Consider the following 21,672-nt stretch of genomic DNA (forward strand, 5'->3'; position numbering starts at 1 on the left):
CTCTGTTACTCCCTTTTTGGCTATGCTGCACCTTTATGGCCTTGCACAAAGGAGTCAGGGTATATTTGGCATACAGTAGTGGAAAGGACAGTATGGGTATAGCATTGTGGCATGTTTGGGACATATAGTAGCGCTATGTGGTGTGGAGGATTAGGGAGCAGTGAGTAGTGGGAAGGGCTGGGCATTGCAGTGCTGCTAAACACGAGCGTGTCGAGCGTGAGGTGGTGGATTGTGGTACAAGTTCAGCAGAGAGGCTGGTGGGACATGGGCTGGCAAAGAAAGTGTCCGAGTCCCATTCAGTTGTTCACTCCTGTATTAGGAGGAAACTGCATCATTCTGTGGTATTAGGGGGTTAGGAGCGTGCATAGCACATAGCCCTTCCTGCCAGCAAGTGTCTTTCATGCAGGCTTGTTACAAGGTGTTGTCCTCCCCTCGCTGTTAGGCTTGTGGGCTGGGATCTGTAGGTGCTTCTTTCTCTATGTAATTTTTTGTTCAGTCGATTGATTTCAGCCATCAACAGAAAGGCAGACTTCTCAAAGCTAACAGGGTACCTCTATTTTACAAAAATAGGTGGCCAGTTGGAGGAGGGACTGTAAAACATCCTGTCAGAAGTCTTGGTCAACTGTGAAGCACAGATCTGACAAAAATAAGCTTCATTAGTAGGAGAGCTCATGGAATTACTTGCTTTAATTAGTTTTCCATAGCTGAGGAATTCTTTACCGTATAAGGGTTTATTTCAGATGCAAGTTTTCCATTAGCAGACAAACACTATAAATTTAATTAAAATATTTCAGACTTCCCGCCTCCAAAAGTCAATGAAATAGCTCTCTCTGTGTGATTTCTTCATATATTGTATTAGGAGCCTTAGTGGTGAGAAGGATTGAATGGCTGACTCGTCTGTCCTTACTGCTTGCTAGGCTGCATGGAGGATACTATGTACGTGCAGTTTGCAACTCCACGCTAGAAGTTGTGAGTTTGTGCTAGACCATGTCATCGTCTACTACATGTTATTTGGAGCTGCATACCTAGAAGAACTTGAACTGGGGAAAGGAAAGACTCTGCTGGAGAACAGAATAAAGGCCAGGTTGGCAGGCGAAAGGTGGGGCCAATATGTGGCCTGCTATGAAATACCAAACTTAAAACTACGGGAAAATGTTTTATGGGTCTTTCCTCTGCACATTTGTCAAGGTAGTTTTGAGTTACAGAAGTCAAAAGCAAACCACAGGTTTTGGCAGGTCGGCTAATGCTTTCTAGCCCAGTGATCATAAACGATGACTTAAAATGTGTTTTTTTTTAAATAAATTGCTTGTACTATTATCTAATAACTCATATTATGTTTAAGTTAGATTATTACAATCCCTTAGCTCTTCTCTATTTTAAATTGTAAAATGTCCCTTTTCTTTAGAAACAGAGAATTCTGACTGGCAAGGTTGATAAGCCCAATAGATCAAATTTAGTGTAGTACTAAAACTGTATTTAAGTATTTTTAGTGTTTCAAAATTAAAGTGTTCTATAGTAGCCAGTAATAGGTTAAAGTTACTCCCACTGACACAAGCAGGAGGAGTTGAATTAAACCAGTGTTTAGCACTTTTTAAAAATTTGCTTAGAATGTACAACATTTTTGTTGTAGCTTTAGTGATTTTTTTTTTCTTTCGTAGCCAAGTGATTTCATATTATAATTTTATATTTACTTTGCTGTTGATAAATACCAGTCAAAGAGCAGTGGTTTGTTTAGAGCAGGGCTTTTTAAAGGAAAGATCATCACTGAGTCTTTTTGATGCAATTTTGCAAATACTTGATTCTTATTCTTTCCTTCAGACTCAACATTACATTTTAGTGGTGGAGTGTGGCTGTTAAAAATACATGCGATTGTCTTGCATACTGTGTTTTAAAGAGGATCAGAGAACTTCTCAGTTTTTTCTGACCATGTGACACTTTTGGAGAAGTCTGGTAATGAGAGAAGAGGAGAGGACACGGGAATTAATTGTGTAAAAGGCTCAAGAGATCATCTTGCTGCAATGAATGTGAAGCAGAGAGCTTCCTTTGGACTATTTGGGTAAGGTTGTACCCTGATCATCTCCTCAGTGCCCGTGACTGAAGTTTATGATGCATAGTAGATGCCTTTAGGCACAGAATGAGCAGCCAGCTTTTCATTAATTTGTAACAGAGAGACTGGGGGAACGTTGTTCCATGCCATGGAGAGCTTGTAGTGAATTCCTTCAGCGTTAAGCAAGCTAAAAATAATACTCTAGAAAATTTATGTTTTAGCCAAACCCTTTATTTTCTGAACATCCATTTGAACGGGTTAAAACTATGCTATGAAAGTAAAAAGAGCAAGAAGTATCCTCCCACTGTTTATTGTAATCTTGAAACTATTAAGCTGTTGAATACTTTTAAGTAAAGATTTTAAATTGGTCAGTAATACTTATATAGGAATGATTTGGGGAATTTGTCTATTTGGGTAATTTAAAGATTCTGTTAGAAAACCCATATGGTTTTGTAAGCTCTTCATATCCTTGTAACTATTTTTACATCCCCTTCCCTCTTGTTGATTCTGCGAGGGGATTGGTTTGGATGACCTAGCCCATCTGTCTGTGAATAGATGAGTTGCTGAATCCAGCACCTCGCAGTAGGCAGAGCTAAGGAAAAATTGCACACTAGATAAAACCAGTTTCCTTAGCTGCTGTTTGGAGGCATAAAGTTTCAAGAAATTTTAATTTCCGCAGGAAGGGGAATAAAGATAAGAGCCATCGGTACGTCCCTTTAAAAACCATGGTGGAATGGGTCATAGAGGGAGAGTTGCCAGCATGGGGAGAGAGAACAACTGTGAGGGAGCAGAGATGTTGTAGCTAAGGGGCCAAACACAGCTGAGGGGGGCTGGTTGCAAGGCAAAAGGAAGACTTCCAAAAAGCAAGCAGTGACTTGCAAGCGGGGCATCTTGGCTATGCCCAGATTTCTTGATCGGGTCCCCAGGTGCATTCAAGTATGGGGGAAACCAGAGGCAGTAAGCTGTCTGCGTGGGCTTTAATATTGCTGTGAAAATAGAATGCGTTTATATTATTTTTAAAGTAAATTTTAAAAATGTAAGTCTGTATGTCTCTTCCTTGCTTCAGAGAGCAAAGATGTTAAAATGCTGGATGAAGCTGCATAGATGTGTTCCAGCTACTGCATCTCCTGAGGAGCAAATGGTCCATGGCAAGGATGTTCAGGGGAAGAAACCTGCCCCCCGTGAAGGTTTCACACTTTTCTCGCTCAGGAGGGAGGCCTGGACTGGAGCCCTTTTCCTGCAGATAAATGACTGCACTCTTTTTTTTGCAAAGGAGGGGAAAAAAAAAAGGAATTACTGAAGTATTAAGATGCTGTTCTGCTCCCCATCTGTGTGGTAACCAAATCATTAGAGCACTTGGCTTTGAAGGTGCGTTTCTGTCCCCACTGCAAGGTGGTTCAAATTGTTCCACCCCTTGTGGCCAGAGGGACTGGAGCTGGCAGGTCACCAGCATGGGGCCACCCTCTGTGGTCCCACCGAAGCTGTGCCACTGCACAGTTGGGAACGCAGCCCTCTCTGTGTGGTGGGGAGAGGGAGGTTGGCCCTGACCTCGTTATTTAGCTCAGAGTGCTCAAGAAGAGTGTGGAGATTTCATCTCTGTTCCAGAGACTGTTCTTAAGGCCTTAAACAGTGAACAGTTGCAAACCTCTCTGTGGATCTCATCTTGGTTTAAACATTTGTTTTTTGTATTTGTACTGGGGGGGGATGGGAAATAGCTTCAAGCTGACCTACTATCACTAATTTAACCTGGTATGTGTGTGTCCCTGAAAGGGTATGCATTAGCTGCAAGTATTCTGTTTTTAAACCAGTTTTACTGTGCTAGCCTAGTTCCTTATGGCAAAGCATACTTTTGAAATCACTCTGGTGGCTGGTTGTGATTGGTTTTGGTGGCTGCGGTATAGTTTGTGTGTCTGTGAATTCATGAAGAAAGAAAATGAATATACTAACTGCGAGGTTAAACTGCATAACCCATAAAATGAACTATATGCACATCAGAACATCTCAGCCAGATGGATTTTTGTGGTGTGGAGGTCTGTGAAGAGAGCTGCTGTCACTCACATGGGTGAGGGTCTGGCAAACATAACTCCTTAACTTTTTTTGGGGGTAATACTCAGAAATAACAAAGATGCATTTATCAGAAAAACCCTTCCTTAAAATTCAAACAGGAGACAAATGGAAATCCCATTAACATTGTGTGGAACCAGGAAAATACCTTAATTTACAGATATCCTTTCGCCTGAATGCAAGAATGTGTTTGTTTTGTAAAAGAGGGTGGAATTATTGAACTTAAAAGCCATTTGGGGCAATGTAAATATATTACTTACGCAAAACACTTAAGCAAAGGAAGTGTGGCCTTCGTGCTTTCCCTTAGGAATTAATGCTTTGCTCTGAGTGGTAGTAATTTACACAACCTATAAATACAATAAGTAATGTAAACTATAAGGGACTAAAGGTTTTTTTTTTTTTCTTCCTTTCTCTTTTAAGGAGTGTCTTTCATCTCTTCACTGCTCATAGCCTCATTAGGAAAGAGAGCTGTATTCTACTATATTCAAAAGCACTAGTAGGAATTTCATGTTTTCTTACACTTAGGCAATAGCCTTAACTATCTGTTCCTACTGTTTATTATTTATGTTAATGGTGGCTTTAAAGTCATACTTGATCGCTGCATAAATATGGTATAGAAAGTTGCCATGAAAGCTTTTTCATTTGTTTGTTTGCTTTGTTTTTGTTTTGTAGGAATACTGAAAATGTATTTTGGCCTCATGGTTGGCCTCCCAGCTTTCCTGTGCAAATCTCAAAGTAGTTTTGTTTTTCTGCTGAAAGCATTAAGCATAATTATTATCTTGTGCTGAGTTTTATGACAAGGACTTTTGTTTTATAATCTAGACAAAAGCATTCAGTTTGTTTTATACAGGCATTCACAAAATGGGGAATTAAAGAGAAGGTTTGTTGCTCTTCTGAGTAATTAAAGCGTCTTCTTCCACCTCCACTGCTTTTTTCCTTCCCATTTTAGGTTTTTCAATAATTTGTCTAAATACTAACTTAGGATGTTTCCAATTCAGATCATCTGTGCCACAAATTGAAAAATATTAGTCCAAAGTTAATGTTTAAAAGAAGTTTTGAACAAGGTTGTCCTTCCATACAGGCAGAAAAATGGGAGTTGCATCCCTAGCAGGCTAAGACAAGATTCCTGAAGAAATGGAGTTTTTTCATAAAGCTGAAAGGAAAAAAAAATAATTGCTGCCTGTGGCAAGACTGTTAGTGAGGAGGTGAGGAGTTGTTTGGCCACAGACTCTTTAGTACTTCAGCTTAGATTTTACCTGGCTGAAACGCATTTTTGCCTTTGCATCCAGCCAGTTTATTGCTATTGAGGAGCTCTTTGGCTTGTCCATGTAGTGTTGGATCACTGTCCAGGTGTGAAGATCCAGAATATCTTCCAGGTTAAATGTGGTATTCTGTGATTACAGAGGATACACTTTACCTTCATCTTCAAATAGTGCCTGTTGAGCTGTTCATTTTTTTCACTCTTCAGCGGTTTCTTGTCTTGGCATTCAGTTCTTTGAATGTGAGCAAGCATTAACCAAAACTCTAAAAAATTCTCAATAACCAGGACTTCGCCTTTCAACCAGTGAGACCCTGGTGCTGGAATAAAGTCTTTGACCAAAAAAGGCAGACCTAGAGTAGCAGGGTTCTTGAATGTTAATCATTTAATTGTTCAGTGGTAGGTAGTTAAAAAGATTAGATAACGCTTTAAATGAACTAAAAGAAATTCACTACTAAGAATTTTGACTGCAATGCTATGATAAACCTGAAAGTCATAAATACTTACTTTAATGGGGAACCTACTTTTTTTAGCCTAACATTCAACTTTGGTTTTAAATAAATGTAAATTTTCCATAAACTCCACAGTGCTTCTGATTTTGAAGATGCAGAAAGAGAAGGTTTCTATTTTCCTTGTTCAATAGCAGTAGCTGCCTCTGAATTTCATTCTTGCTAGCTGATAATTGTAGGCAACACATTTTAACAGGCCAAATGTGATATGCATCTTAATATTACTCAAAAAGGTGAAAAAAAATACCAAGTGTGACTAAAGGCTATGTGAAACTAAGTCCCTGGCCTCACAGGTTCCTGATTGCTGGTCCATGTAATCTTTAATATTGTCAAAAGGAATGATTGAGGCAACCAAACTGATCAGGAAGAAGCTTCCCTGATCAGGCTGTTAAAACCACATATAAGTATTTTTGCAGCTTGGTTGTAGTGTGATCTTGGAAGGATTATATATTATTTAGGAAGAAAAAAATGTTGATGATTAGAGAAAATGAAGTAGCATTTGGTTAATTTGTCTTTGATTCTAGTCATTAAAAAAAATATTTGTTTCAGGAGCAAGATGCTTTTGATTGTCTCTACAGGAAGCCATTATGCTAGGCACAAAGGTTTGAGAGCCAAGCTTATGTATGCTGCCATCCAAACTTGTTTTGTCTTTCATTAAAAGCAAACTGTTCAGGCTGTAGGAATAAAAGAAAAAAAACAAAACAACTCTTGTTATAGACATACAAGCTTTTAGAAGTATTTGTAAACTTGAGAACATGCTTCACAGGTAACTAACTATACATGTACTATGACATGTAACCTTATATATTAATTCACATTAATATTCGAGAGAAATGTTACAAGTGCCTGGAAGATACGCCCAGAAATTAACAGTATTTAATATTAGTTTCTGTGGGTCTTTTTTAGTGCAGTTAGATTTTGAGTTAATCATTAGGAATCATTCATCAGTGTACTTACGAGTATACTCTCCCTAAGACCACTGTTAACATGTGAAGTATTTTTAACAAGAATATATAGTATTCAGAAGACAGAGAAAGGACAGGTACTGTTAATTGACAAATTTTTCAAAGTAGCATTTCCTCTAGATGACTTGCCGTATGTGGAAACTGGAACACTGTACCTGAATGCACAATCCTGAACAGCCTTTGCTGGATGAACTTTGCAACTTTTTCCGGTTTTCTGGAAACAGAAACTTTGGTGTTTATTCTAGTGTATTGGTATCCTTGCTGGGCATTCGGTGATAGTGAAATAATCTATCCTGCCTATGCCTTGTGAAGATATATACTTTCTGTTACTGATAGTGGAAACTGTCTTCCTGTTACGTGCAGGTCATGTTTCTGATGTCCATCCTCAACGCATTATTGTATGTAAACCCAGGGTTTTGTCGTATGATTAATTTATTTTCTGTAGTGCTTCTGGATTACTCTCTATAACCTGTTTCTTGCTTACATCAAATATTTCTGGTGAATCAAAGACTGAAATTTATAAATCCCAACTCTCTGAGATATGTTTTTGACCTCGATTCAGAATTTGGAAGATGAAAACGGATTTTAGTCCGTTTTCTTAACTGTGGATGCCCTGGGAATTAAAAGGATGTTTAAGATTATTTAAGACTTGACATTATTTAAGACTCTATGTAGAAGAATAGCAGTTCTGTCTGATTTCTGGTGGCTAAAAAAAGCACTAGACAAGTAAAAGACATGCCTTTAATCTTCTTGGTTTTTACTCTTCCATTGCATCTTTTCATCTTTGAGATCTATCTTTTTCTCTCACTTTGAACAGTTATATAACTGGAAGAAAACCCATTATAAACTTCCAATCTGTTTCAGAAAGGCTGGGATGAGGCTTTTTAATTTAAATAAAAGTAATGTTTTGCACACTTGGATGCTTGGCTGATGTGTTAATGGAGGACATGTCAAGTTTCAAAGAAAGTGAAGATGCCATTTTGCACAAGCAAGCAACTTTTAAAGGTAGAGCAGTAGCAAGCACAAAATAGTCCATTCTCAAACAGACAAACTTAGAATAACTAGCCTTGCTGATGCTTATTTTACTAGATGGTATAATAAAAGTGGAAGAGTTGTTGAGTGTTTGACAAATTCCTCAGTATATGTGGTATGGTAGGAATAGGATTTCCTTCTGTGTTAAGTACCTGTCTTGTTGTTTAGTTATGCAAAGGGGGATGAGTTCAGCTTTGCACATGAATGCTCCTTTGATACGAATCCTCCTCTGATTTTTTTCCTCATTATCCAGGGTATTGGTATAGAGTAAGATTAAGTTCCAAGCCACTGTACTCCCTCCTGTAAAGTAAAAAACATTCTCTTCTTTTTTCTTGTTTCCCATTTTATTTTATTTACTTGATTTGCTGCTTGTTGCTTGGTGTTCATCCCTCCTTATTTCATAGGAGGCATTAAATAGCTGCTTTGATATTTTAAGAAGATATGAAGGGACTCTAATAGGGATTTCTTTTCTATCTCAGTATGTTAAAATCAGTTTGGTGGCTGCATGTTATGGTGCTCTTCTTCCCTCCCCTGCTGCTGGAAACATGAGTGGATTAATCTAGCCCCAAATTGCTGTCCAGAAACCCTTTGCTCTTAAGTCAAAAAAGCTAGTGCAAGTCTGTGAATCATTTTATGAAAACACTGGATTGAGTTTCAGGCTTTGAGTCCCTGCTGATACATTAAATTCTTCATGGTATTGGCAGGGGAGAATCAGGGGACCTTTCTTTAGCTGGATAAATAGGAGAAGTGTCAACTCCAGATGCCTTGAGAGAGAGACTCCAGACAACCTTTTAGTACAATTACAGAAGGACAAAGTGGAAGAGACCTGTGGGACTCCTATGTGTATTGAATTTCGTTTAGCCTTTTGGTCACGCTAACAGAAAAAAAACCTACAGGAGTCTTTGAAGTATGTATGTTTGTAGTCTTTTGGGTATAAATATGGTGGTGTTTCTTTTTTTCTTTTTAATATGTATATGCATGCTGTAGTATTTTAGGAAATGGTATTGGCAGAGGGTAGTCAAACTAAAAAAAATTAAGAAGTACCTCTCTCCCAGTGTCCATAGCACATGGAAGAAAAGCCAAGACTCTTCCTTGGGAGATTTCCCAACATTTGAAGTAAGCAGACTCGCATGGAATTGGCATGTAACTCGGCAGCATGGATGCTTGGCTTTGGTGCTGTCCTGGCATCAGCAGGGTTGGGTGTGTGGGAGGGAATTTTGTTTGTTCACCTGATCTTACTGCAGACAGTTAATGACTTGTCTAAGCTTCCCTTACCCGGAGGGAGCCTTGAGTGATTCTTTACATGAAATAATTTTAAATGAAAGTATAAAACTCCAAGTCATTATTGTTTACAGTTTGTTGATGGGTATGGTAATCATGTCTGTATAACCTGCCTACTTTTTATGTATAAATAAGGGTATTTGTTGTATTTTAATCCTTAGCCAAGCCATATTGCTTATCTTTTTAATGTTTCAGTGGCTTTAATTCAGATTTGATAGGAACATTTCTTCCAAAGCATAATGCTGTCTGATCACATGCTCTGCATTATAAAACTTCCCTTTGTGATATTCTTCAAGTTACATAATGAAATTGAAAATATATAATTATCATATGCAGTGGGTCTTTGTGCCTTCTGACTTATGGAATTGGTTATCCTATGCATTTTAAATGTAAGTCCTAATTAAGTAATGTCAGATAGTAATTTTGCTGAGCAGAATACTCTTAGAACCCAACAGTGTCCTTTGCTGTAGAAGGCAGATTTTTTTTTCTTTATCTGTATAGTTTCTTTTTACATAAATTATAATAATTCTGTTATTTGAACTTGATTTCTTCTGTACCTTTTCTCCTTTTTCACTCTAGGAAGTCTCCCTGCTTCTCATTCATGTCCTTCATCTGCTTCATCTGGGGTGACACAGTATTTAAGCACTGGCCACATATGGGACTACCCAGGTTTAACCTGGTTTCCACTGTTGCCAGTACCAGCATGGGGGGGAAACACAACGGAATATAATGACTCTTCTTATTTTACAAATAAAGCGTTTGGTTTGGTGTGTGTGGCTTTTATTTTGTTTGTTTTTTTCTTATTGAGCTTTTGTTGTCATCCATGTTTCTAGTCACAGTGACTGTGGAGAAAAGTTTGAAAACACCTCTTATAATGTGCGGTAATTGCACATCTCTGGCATCCGCAGTTTTAAGAAAACACCAAGTATTGGGAAGTTCACAGTAACATTGTAGGAGTTGGCAGCAGTATCTGGTTTCTTTGACTGAGTCATCAGTTTGGTGTGACTGCACTCAAATTTTGGCCTTTCGTTGACGTGTCCTCATAGATGACTAATTGTTACTTTAAGCTCAGAATTAAGTAAAATAAAATAAAAAAACAGAAAGTGTCTTTCATCAACCCTGAGCCCTCCCTGTGAATTTCTTCCTCAGTCGTTGTAGATAATCTCACTTTTGCACTCATTATGTGCAAAGGTCAAACGAAGGTCCAAGGTAATGTTGTAAGGCCATAAATAAAATAGTTAACCAGAGGTTCATTTAACCCAGTATCTGATTATAGCCAGTGGCCTGAAGTACAGAGCAAATTTACACTGATGCTTTCATAGTCTCCACTGCTCTGCATCTAGAGGATTTACTGGGTCAAAGGAGGCAGTTGTTGCATTTAATGGCTGTCAGTGGATCTTTCCTTCATTAACTTGTCTCATTATTTCTTGAGCAAATGTGGAATTTAGCATCCACAGCAAACTGTGGCAGATTTCCTCAGCATAACTGCATCTTGCTTGGAAAAAGTGCTTTCTTGAATCTTACGTTCCCCAGTATGCTTTGATGCTGTCAGCACTTGCATTAGCAAATACAGTGAGGAGTTGTTCCCTACTCTTCCTTTCTGTGCTTATCAGCATTTTATAGAGATCAAAAGAAAATACATCCTTATCAGTTAAATGTGTGATCTGTTCAAAAGATGCTGACTCTTATACTGTAGTATAGAGTCAGCCAGGAACGTTCTCTCACAACTGCAGAGCTCCATGATGAAACCATGTATTTTCTGTGTTGTAGTTCTGCAGGATTTTGTCACTTCTGCATAAGTTTTAAAAGTTACCTGACAAGCCATAAAATGGATTTTGGCTCTCTGGGTAAACTACTGAGAAGTGAAATGATGACCTTTAGGAAGAAAAGCTGGATTTTGCTTTGGCTTTTTGGTTATAGTGGATGACTTCTCAAGCATTTATTAATGATTTCCATCTGAGAGCATCTTATTTTTTTATCTTACTTAGAAAAGAAACAAAAACATTCAGCAAAAAAAGCTTCTTAGACTCATGGTGTTTTCCCCTTGCACTTTGGGATACTATTACACATGCTTGTGATTATCCACTCTGCAAACAATTGTCAGAAAAATTCATCTGTTTTCCAAGTCCCACAGAAGAACAGATGTGGAATTAAGTTTCAAACAATGTACTGTTAATCACTTACATGTGGACACGAAACGAACTGGAGCTTAGTGGGAACTGATTGGATGCTTTGTTAGTTGAGCATGGAGTGGAGAATTTGCATTTTTCTTAGGCTTCATTCTCTGAATGGTCCTTTGAAAACAGTACTAATAAATGAACAAGAAAAGGGTCTGTTTCAGATCTTTAACTCTTTTTAGAGAGCCAAAACCTCAGGGGACCACCTGAATGGAGCTGGGATATATTATGTGTATGAATATGAAAGAGAGATTGTCTATATATGTATAATTTTCTTCCTTTATTTGAGAGCTCTTTTGATGCTGTAAAGGATATTGGGATGTAAAGTAGCTACATATCATCTGTGCTTTCAAAAGCAATGATTTAAACCAGCCAGCTCTGCCTGTAGGAGATTTCAAGTCAATGTTCAATTGCTGGAATAGCATAAGAAAGCAATTATGTCAGAAAACTTACTCATGTTGTGTTCTAAACCTCAGCCTTCATTGGAAAAATCACTTAAAAAGATAGTCCATACAACTACTTCAGAAAGCTATTTTTGGGGGAGAAAAGGTTAGTACTTAGGCACTCTGGAACTTACAGCTTCAGACTTTACAGAATTATGATTTTGTATCAGTGCATTGGACAGTCACTGAGACTTAAGGAATTGTTGGATTCTTGTTCTTGGAATGATTTTCTTCATAATTGATAAGAAAGCTTACGGAAACAGGGCTATTGATAATTGCTCCCAGTGTGATTGCCCTCTCTCATGTATGTATAGGTCTTGAAATAGTGCCTGCTAGTAGGAATCTGCATTTTCAGTTGCTGCAGAATTGAAACTATTGTTAAAATGTGGGGCTTATGCATCTAAGATTATTTTCAGTTATTTGATCCAGTGTAGCCTGGAAATAATTTGCCTTCCTGAACCTGCAAAAAAAAAGGGGGGGGGGGAGGGGAAGAACCTAACAAATTTGTTACTTCCTAAATTTTGACAGACTTGATTAAATAGACAAGATTATGTCTTGTTTCAGGGTTTTTACTGGTTCCTTGGAAGCTCTTAAACCCCCTTGGAAGTTTTAAAATTAGCCTTACTGTATTATATCGAAGCATTAAGAGGGCTGTGAACTCAGCTGCAGATAGTTTTTCTCTGGAAAATAACAGAGTCACCCCCCAAACTTGAAGTGGGGTGTGAGGAGATTAGTAGTGATGCATTTTCCTGCCTTGTAAGGAGTAGGAATGGGAGTCCTCCATCTCGCTGCCTTGTTGGCTGTTCCTTAGCTTCTCACCTTGCACGTTCATCGTTATGTTTATTCTGGTAGCAAGCAAATGGCCCATGCCAATTAAAATGTTCATTGCTAATAAAATAGCAGAATATAATGTTTTGAGAGATGGAGAGAAGAGAAGGAACTTTCAGAAATGTTTGTTATGTTCCCGAGAGTTGTTGTCTCTTAGCTTGACTGCTGGAGAGATCTGTGAAGGTTACAACAGAGTTTATGTATTCTTTAAAAAAATCTTTCCTATGGATTTCCTGAGGCTGTTTTGCTTGTGCTCTGTGAAGTGACCAGTTTCTTCCTTTCCTTTGTTTTTGGGGAGGTCTGCTTGACCTTATTTTTTCATGTTTTGTTTCAAAATAACTTTCTTTCATGGATATTACTTTATTTATAAACTTTGCAAAGAAAAAAATGAGATAATAACATTGAAAATAAACATCTTTATACCCCCATGTCTTGTTTTTTAGTCTTTGTCTAGAATGACATAAATGGCTGTTTCGTGTTCTTTAAACATGACGTTGTGAATGTAGTCAATGTAGATACTTTGTGCACGGTCAAGACTTTTAATAAATGTAGTTGTCTGCTGCCTTTAATAATCAAAAGCATGGGATACAACCAGTAGTTCTGTATGGGGCTGGTAAAGCTCAAATAAGAAACTGCATTTTTGATGTTTAATACTTTGAGAGTATTTTAAATGGAATGTGTGTCTTGGTTTTAACAGTGGGGTTTGGGGTGGCTTTAAGCTATTAAATACATACTTTCTGAGAGGTGATTGGAAGGTATGCTAACGTACTCTAAAAAATGTACAGATCTTTGGATGAGAAGGGCCTTGCAAGGGAGTTTGTTCCCTTGTTATTGCAGGCAATCAGGTTGTATGCAATTCCTTTCACTGTGTCATCAGCCTCTGACTTAAAACTAGGTAGGTTTCTTGCTTCTGCTTTTGTTGTTCAAAGGCTGTTGTAGAATCTTGCTCTTTTAGATGGTTTAGAAATAATCTCTTAACCTGCATCTTAAGTATATTCAGTCAATTCACAGTTATCTTGTTCCTTCAGCAATGCTGGCTTTTAAATATCTCTTCTTTCTCCTTGCTAATTAGCGGCCTACAGTAACTGTAGGAAACAATTATACTTCATTTTTGTCACCATTTTGTTTGGCTAAAGAAGGCAAGACCTCATATCTTTTCTTAGCTCTCTTCCCTTGATCAGTACAGTATTCCTTTCTGTGTTCCTAATCCAACTTGGATGTCTTCCCCTGCCCCTCGCTTACAGATAAGAATTCTTTGTAGTGTTCAAAATAAGACCTCACTGGAGTCTTCAGCAACTGGTAATACTGTCCTCTGGGCTGATGATAACTTTTTTGATATATTCTAAGACTATACTGGTATTCATCACCCCCATACCTTGTTAGAGGTATCACCCAACAGGCTCAAGATCAGTTATGAGATGCTGCTGAAGGTCTTCCTCTTCTCAAAACGATACATGCATATTAAATAACCATTCTGTAGGAATTCAAGCTACCAGTAAACTTTAAAACTCTGTGAATCTGGTAGAGAATGCCACCTGAACTGTAAGAAAGATGTATTTTTTTTCTAATTAATTGCTTTAATTTAGAAAATCATTGTTTAATGATAAACTACAGTGGTTTTTTTTAAAGTTATAAAATGAGCCCAAGTTAAGTGAACTGATTCATATCACCATCTCAGTTTCGCAATTGGAGACATTAGGAAAGCAAGGAATCTTCCTTCACTCCCGCAGTTGTTGATAAAAGTTAAAGGAGAATACATCAAACAATTTAAAAAGCTTTTGTGTCAGACTTAAAAGTTTGGGTCAGGTAAACACCCTCTCATGAGTTTCAGTAAAGAATTTCTGGGAGTGATCTTACCATTACTATAAACTTTCTTGCACATTGAATACGTACCTTTGGGAATGTAAAGTTAATCAGTGATAGAAGAAAAGCAGGCAGGAAGTCCAACAATGCATATTCAAGGGAAACATGTCTGACTAAAATTTATATTCAGTTATTTGTTATATTCAGTTATATTTCAGAATCATACAGGTTGGAAGGCACCACCGAAGAGAACGGTCAGTTTTACTGTCAGCTGGGAAAGAGCAGTAAAAAAAAGTCAGGTGGCCTTCTTCCCCCCCTGCCATTCCTATTTGAATTGAATCCTTCATGGATTATGCAAGCCCATTATTTGAGTCTGAAAGTGGCCTATGACACTCCAATTCAGCCTTGCAAGTACCTTTGTATAGGAAACGGTAAAGGTAGCAATCAGTATGTCTTTTTAAAGAATTAACTTACAGTAATCTTGAAAGGGAAAAGAAAAGCAGAAACTGAGATCTCTTTTTGCCTTCTGAATCAGGAGACCTTTTCAGATATGGTTCTCTTCTTTGTGGGTACATCTACATGTAGAGACAATCTTTCACAGTCTTCTTTTGGGTAGTAAAAAGAATAGTCGAAATCTAGGGAAAATAAAATGTTATCACTAGGAGCTCATAACTTGTCAAGAAGTTTTATATCTGTTTTATTGAGAAATTTATTTTAAAGAATAATTTAAAGAACTTTTGGAGGAATTTAAAGAACAATTAGAACTTCTTACAAAGCGTGTGCTGTGACAGTCTTCAAAGAGGATATTATCAGCTTCAGGAAAAGCTAAACCCAGATGTTTCATTTCTTGTACTACTGACATTTTCTGAAAAGAAGATTGTCTCTCTAGCAGTGTTTAAGCAAATTGGCTCCAGAGAAAGCTTAAAATGACAAAAAATTAAAAAGGCAAAGGAAAGCTGCTTTGTGGTAAACAAAACCACAGTTAACATATTTCTTAGTTGCTGTTCAGTTCCCACCATGCCCGGGGCTAGCTGTTTCTTCCATCTGCAAACTGAGTGTAATTTTTAACTCTTACCAAGCAGCGGCTAGCTCATTTCCCCTTCCTTGGGCTAACATCAAGGGAGTGTCTCTTCATGAGCTTGTACGGTCCCATTGGAAAAGCAGGCTGGATGGAGATGGCTCAGGACTTTTAGAGGTCTGTAGAAACTGCAGGATGTTCTCCAGAGTGGTAAAACTGGGCAGATAAGACTTGAGTAAGGATTTTCATTTCCATAACATGATTTTGCTGAAACACTCAAGAAAGGCATGTGGAATGTTGCTCAGGGTCTTATCTTTGTTTAATATTTCTTTATGTTGGGTTTGTGTTTTGGTTATTGTTTTTTACAAGACTCAAAATCGGTTTTGAGACACGAGCTGGAGAAGAGCTGAAAATAAGTTGATGTGCTCTAAGCAGTATTTTTAGCTTTGAATTAAGGTCTTGAGTGCATGATAGGGCTATTGGTTGGATAATGTTCAGATAGACTATTTTTGGTACAACAACTTTGCTTTGAGGTCAAATTGAATGGCCTAAGCTCTAGATTTTGTCACTTAGTAAAATCATTACATGAATCACTGCAGTGTTTCATGATTAAAAAACAGCCTTTCACTGCTGGAAGGTCACAGGTAGTATCTGTGGGTGCTTTAATTTGATAAGCTAATTTTTATGTGTATTTTTTCATTGCATCTATGAAGATGAAAGTTGTGAGGAAGGCATGGAAATTAGTCCAATATAGAATATATGCTGAAGGTAAACAATGCTGTTTTCCTGACACCATAGAGGAGTTTGAAATTGTATTTTGAGGACTCTTAACAGCTTGTTTGTGTCTTAGTCAGTCAGTCCCTAGTTCTGTGTTTGGTTGTTTTGTTAGATATCTTGTCTTAAATGTAAAGGAAGTTCAATGTTAAAACAAATTTACTTGTCTTTGGGGGGAAGGGGAGGGTTGTGCTTAAGGCAGTTTTTTATTTAGGTTGAAACCACAAAACAAACAGGTTCCTAATTCAATCATGGTGCAGGAGTACTGGAATACGCAGGGACTTTATAAGGCAATTTGGACATTTTAATGATTGTTTCATTGATTTGTAATAGTCACAGCTTGCGTCACTAGGATGGTACTGGGAATATAACTTTGGCCTGAGACGGAGGTGTTGGACTGAAAACAAAACAAACCACACAGCTGCTGGTTTAAAGAGTGTGTGTGTGTGAGTGTGTGAGATAACATGTCTTTTTTTTTTTTTCCAGACTATCGTGATGGGATAGCTCTGCAGCCTTCTGTAACAGGCTCAGGCTGTCTACCGATTAAATAAAACAGTGCGTTAATTGCTTACGCCGTAACAAAACTCCACAGTTACCATCTCCAGGCCTTCAGGAGAAGATAACTGAGCTGTCTCCCTTGGAGTTGTTCTGTTCCACTTCTGCCAGCAGACAGCTTATTTGTAAACTTAGCATTTTGCAGGCCACAGTGTGTGGTAATCTCGGGGGCAATAATTCGGATGCTAATAATACTCATCAGAAGTTGTTATTTAGTAAGCCAGCTGACATTTAGGAATTAGAATAGCCAGAGCTTGCCAAGTGCTCATTGCTGAGGAGCATGCTACTGGGTAGAGCATTTAATTAGCAACCCAGCGTCAGGGCCCCTGGGGCACTGATGGGCCTTGGCCTCCCCTGGCTCCTGCCCGTGCTCCTGCTTTTGGGCCCAGGAGCCTGTTTCAGCCCAGCCTGGGGCCATCAGTCCCTCTTGGAGCTGCGTTACCGGTGTGCCTGTTGCAGTCCCAGCTGCTGCGGGCTTGACCTGGAGCCTGCCTTTGCCCGAGGACCACAAGGCTGTCCATGGGACCCATTTCTCTCGCCATCCGCACACAGGCGGCAGGTAGCTAAGCAGTGCTGGCCCCAGGCTGAAGCTGCTTTCTGAGTCGCTTCTTGTCTGGTCGCTCTTGGTGGTGGCCAAGCTGCAGCCACCTAGAGCAGCTTTATGGCCAAAATGGAGCCAAGTAACATTTTTTAGTGACTGTGGATGTTCTTGCTGGAGATACTGCTGCAAAGCTGCTGGGTTTGGCTGCCTTGGGCTGGCAGAGGTGATGAGTTGTATGGAGCAAGACCAAAGCGCTGGCTGTGGTGTAGCTCACGGTGCTGCTGTGGGAGGGTGACTCGCCTTTTTGCTTTACTGTCCCTGTGACACACAGATGTGATTCAAGAAGCATGTTGTAAAGTGAACTTGTTAAGTGCTTTTATGCCACCTGTAAAGTAAACAATTTATGTCCTTTTGTCCTCATGGGTAACGGTAAAGTTAAGCACTCCCACTGATTTTAGTGGACGTGGGATTGGGCTCTTGGCTGATGTTCCGTATTACTAACTTCAAATAAAGTTTTATGCTTAGGTAAAATAAACCCTAGAAGACAAAACTCACTTTAGAGAATAACTTTACTAAAAATAAATTTGCATATCTTTTGTTTCCGTTAGTTATGACTGACTTGTTAAAGAAATGTAATTTGATTCACTTATCACTCAGGTGCTTATTGTATTGGGTAACAGGCTAAGAGGGATCTTTCATTCACAGTGCAGGTCTCAATGCTTCTGTATTTATTCTGTTTAGTTTTGTGGGAATTGCTAGGATTATAAAAATGTAATACTTGGTTTAAACATTTTAATGATGTGTAAAACTATGCTGTACTGCTTTCTTGGTTAAGGTTGTGCAGTGGGAAAACAGGCATTAAGAGCAGGGATCAGCAGTGTATTAGAAGTACATCTGGCTTTTATTAGGTGTAAACTTCAGGGCAGGTGCATTTGGGTGAAATATTTTTTGTAGTGTAAAAAAGTGAGAATTTTTTTGTTCTCATTGAAATAGCTTGCAAATAACATTGTATGGTATGCTCTTTTGAATTTGTTTTAAATTACATGCATATAGATATATAGCATGATCTTTTAGATTGAACAAATCAGGTAGATAACGGAAAAAGCAAAATTGGAATTTTTTTTCTTTTGTAGGTTTGTGTGAAACAGAATAATCAGCCTGAGAAGAAATGTTAAAAAATCTATTGTATATCTTGGTCCGTTAGTTTCCTATTGTGTTTAGCATTGTAATTCATTTAGAGGTTTTTTTTAAACCTGCTAGCAGCGTATCCCTAAAGAAAATACTTTCCCCTTCTTGTTTTGCTGTTATTTCTGAAGGTAGCCTTAATGACGCCTGTGAAGTAGTATGGGTTTTTTTATTTTATACTGTTATGCATTGATAACAGAAGACAAAGAACCCATTGAATGCATTATTTCTATTCATAGGGACATAATTGGTCATACAAACCCTCCTGAAGTAAGTAAATATTTCTTTGATTTGGATACTTACTGTATTATAATACATGGAAGTATCGCACAGTAGTATATCTGAAGAAAAAGCTACTTGAAAAGGATGTTTTAAGATACAGCAAATATACCTGTATTCTTTTTTTATTTTCTTTTTGCTGGGGAGCCTAAGTATATCCAGTTCCTGTTGTGTACAAAGCCAGGGTATGTGACACGGCTGTGTTCTCTTAACGGTGTCCAGCCTATTTGCTTCTCCTGTTGACTGTAAATAAAAAAATTTAAATCAATGGCTCTACTTGGAATAGAGACTCTTTCTCCCTGAATTATACTAAAACATTTCTCCCTTGCAAATGAGAAAGGAGCTAAAAATGAAGAATGTAATTTTTTTTCTTTTTTTTGGGGGGGTGGGGTGGTGCAGCCAAATTTACAGCTAGTTGAGTAGAAAGGAAGAAATGGATTTTATGTATTTTTGCCAACTGCTGTAGAAATCCATCTGAGCTATTGCAAAATTCGTAAGAAAGAGCTCCTGAAAGAAAGAGTGAGAGCATACATGTGTTTTTCTCATTCTGACTTGTTTGGGAGGATTTGGGTTTCATTTTGGCCATCTGCAGCATAAGGAAAGTGCACACTGCCTGTGTGGTGATGAGGCAGTGGAAGGCATGTGGAGTTTCTTCTTGTTAGCTTCGTCACAAATGTGGTGGCAAAAAAGAACCTTTCTTTTTAATATAATACTTGCTCTCCTTTTTTTTCTTTGGTATTTCTTGTGTGTGGGTGAGGAAGATCATTGCTATGCCTTTGTCAGGTGGATGGATCTATGACAAAAGGCTCTTCTACAGCCTCCTCGCTGGGCTGCTCCTTGTCTTACTCTGCCCATACAGCTTTTCTTTCTTAGGGAGCTCAGACTCCAGGAAAGGAAGTTTTCCTTAAAAGCACCACTTAATTCTAATTGTCAGAGCAATGCATTGTTTTCACATACTTAAAATTGATCGTGCATTTTTGGTGCTTGAGTCTAAAAGAAAAAAACATTTGGCCTTTTTTGTTCATGAAACGTAGTCTCTGTCTCTGCTAACACTGCTATATTTTCATTGCTGTGTTAACTGCTTTTGAGACAGAAGATAAAAGTTGGAGTAATCACAGCTACTTAGTCCAGTCCGTTGTTTTTTTCTGGAGGAATGTTCTATGTGCCAGGAATTCAGAGGCCATTTTAAGCCATGCTTGACTTTCCAGTGGTCCCAGTACATTTTCCTCTGTCCTCAGCAGCATGCTTTTTTAGGAGTTGTGCACCAATTTTTCTGTTATTAAACCATCTTCACGAAGGCCAAATCGCCTCTCTTCGTTAGAGTCTACTGACCTTATGATTTGCTTTGTTCTTTTATGTAAGGGAAGGTTCTTCATCTATCCTGTCCTGATGTATGTCTAAAAATGCAGAATTTGCTATTAGTGTGTGAAATCCTGTAGTTCAGCATCACTGAATCAACCTTACCTTACCTTTATCACCTTATTTTATTACTCTTTGGTACTGGGGATCTAAAACTGGATGTGGTATTCCAGATGTGTATTCCTGGAGTGCTGGCTAACGGTGAATAATCGCTTATTAGCGGGAGCTTAGCCTGTAGATGTGCCCCAGGATATTCTTGGCCTTCCTTGCTGCCAGGGCTAACTACTGGCTCATGTGTAGCCCACTGTCCACCGAGACCCCCAGCTCCATTTCAGAGAACTGTGCCCTGAGTGGTCAGTGCCTGGCCTGTTCAAGGAATTAGCCCAACCCAGGCACAGATCTTCACGTTTGTCCTTGCTGAATTCCATGAAATACGTGTGTGGGGTGGAGGAAGGGGTTTGGAGGTGCGTTTCATAAGCTTGTGGGGTGAACGTGTACATTTTTATTCCAGTGGTTTAGGAACTTTTGGAGTTCTTCCTAAGTCATACCTGATTTTAAAATGTTGTTATAAATCGGAATAGAATATACAAATAATTTTAAATGTGTTTTCAAATCGTGGCATACTTTATTAGTAAAACAGACGAAGAGAAAAAGATGCAATTTTGTGCATGCTTAGTGGTTTATGTGCTAATCCTTCACATGTGCTTATTTTTCTTAGCTCCTTAGTGGTTGCAGTGATGTCTAGAATGCTGCATTTCTAGCAAAGCAGAAGTGTCCTGGTAGTGAAATGTTACCCATGTGCATATAATCTCTTACAAAAGGAGTTGTACCATTCCAGCCACCAGTGCTAATCATAAATACTGTTTTAATGTTTTTGGCTCTGTAGCTTTCTTACATTTTATGTCAATTATTTCTCTAGGTATTGCCAGGTGTCTGAAGTGGTTGACCAAGGCCTAAGGACTTGGAACAGTGGTGAGTAAATGAAATTCAGATTATATTATCTGGTATTTTCACATGCTGTCTGACTCTGACTGCTGTTTGAGGGATGGAAGATGTGCAGTAGGCTATGGCTTTTGACTGTTTTCTTCTGAGCACCAAGTTCCTGTTCAGAGCATTCATCTGACTTTTTTAAACAAAGCTTTTAAGAAGGTGAAGAGGAGGTAGTCTCAGTGACTGCTTTTGATAAGTGAAACCTCCTCCCCACCACCACTGTCATGGTTTAACCCCAGTCAGCAACTAAGTGTCACATAGCTGCTTGCTCACCCTCTCTGCCCCACGGTGGGATGGGGGAGAGGATCGGGGGAAAAAGTAAACCCATGGGTTGAGGTAAAGACAGTTTAATAGGACAGCAGAGGAAGAAAAAAAAATAATAATAATTATGATGATAAAAGAATGTACAAAACAAGGGATGCACAATGCAATTGCTCACCACCCGCTGAACGATGCCCATCCCATCTCTGAGCAGCGATTGCTGTCCCCTGGCCACCTCCCCCAGTTTATATACTGAGCATGACGTCCTGTGGTATGGAATAGCCCTTTGGCCAGTTTGGGTCA

At 38.6% G+C, this 21,672-nt stretch overlaps 1 protein-coding gene across 12 annotated transcripts in view; it reads left to right on the forward strand.

The window, feature by feature from the left end:
* Window positions 1-21,672, forward strand: part of LHFPL2 (LHFPL tetraspan subfamily member 2) — a 123,840-nt gene that overhangs the window by 41,310 nt on the left and 60,858 nt on the right. For 11 of the 12 annotated variants that reach the window (XM_072860717.1, XM_072860710.1, XM_072860720.1 and 8 more), the window contains exon 2: window positions 21,038-21,090. The exons of the other annotated variant lie outside the window; for it this stretch is intronic. The gene's annotated coding sequence lies outside the window, so the exon portion shown is untranslated. The remainder of the gene's footprint in view (window positions 1-21,037; window positions 21,091-21,672) is intronic. 12 annotated transcript variants of the gene reach the window in all.

Source organism: Ciconia boyciana, chromosome 4, assembly GCF_034638445.1.
Source record: "Ciconia boyciana chromosome 4, ASM3463844v1, whole genome shotgun sequence".
NCBI lineage: Eukaryota > Metazoa > Chordata > Aves > Ciconiiformes > Ciconiidae > Ciconia > Ciconia boyciana.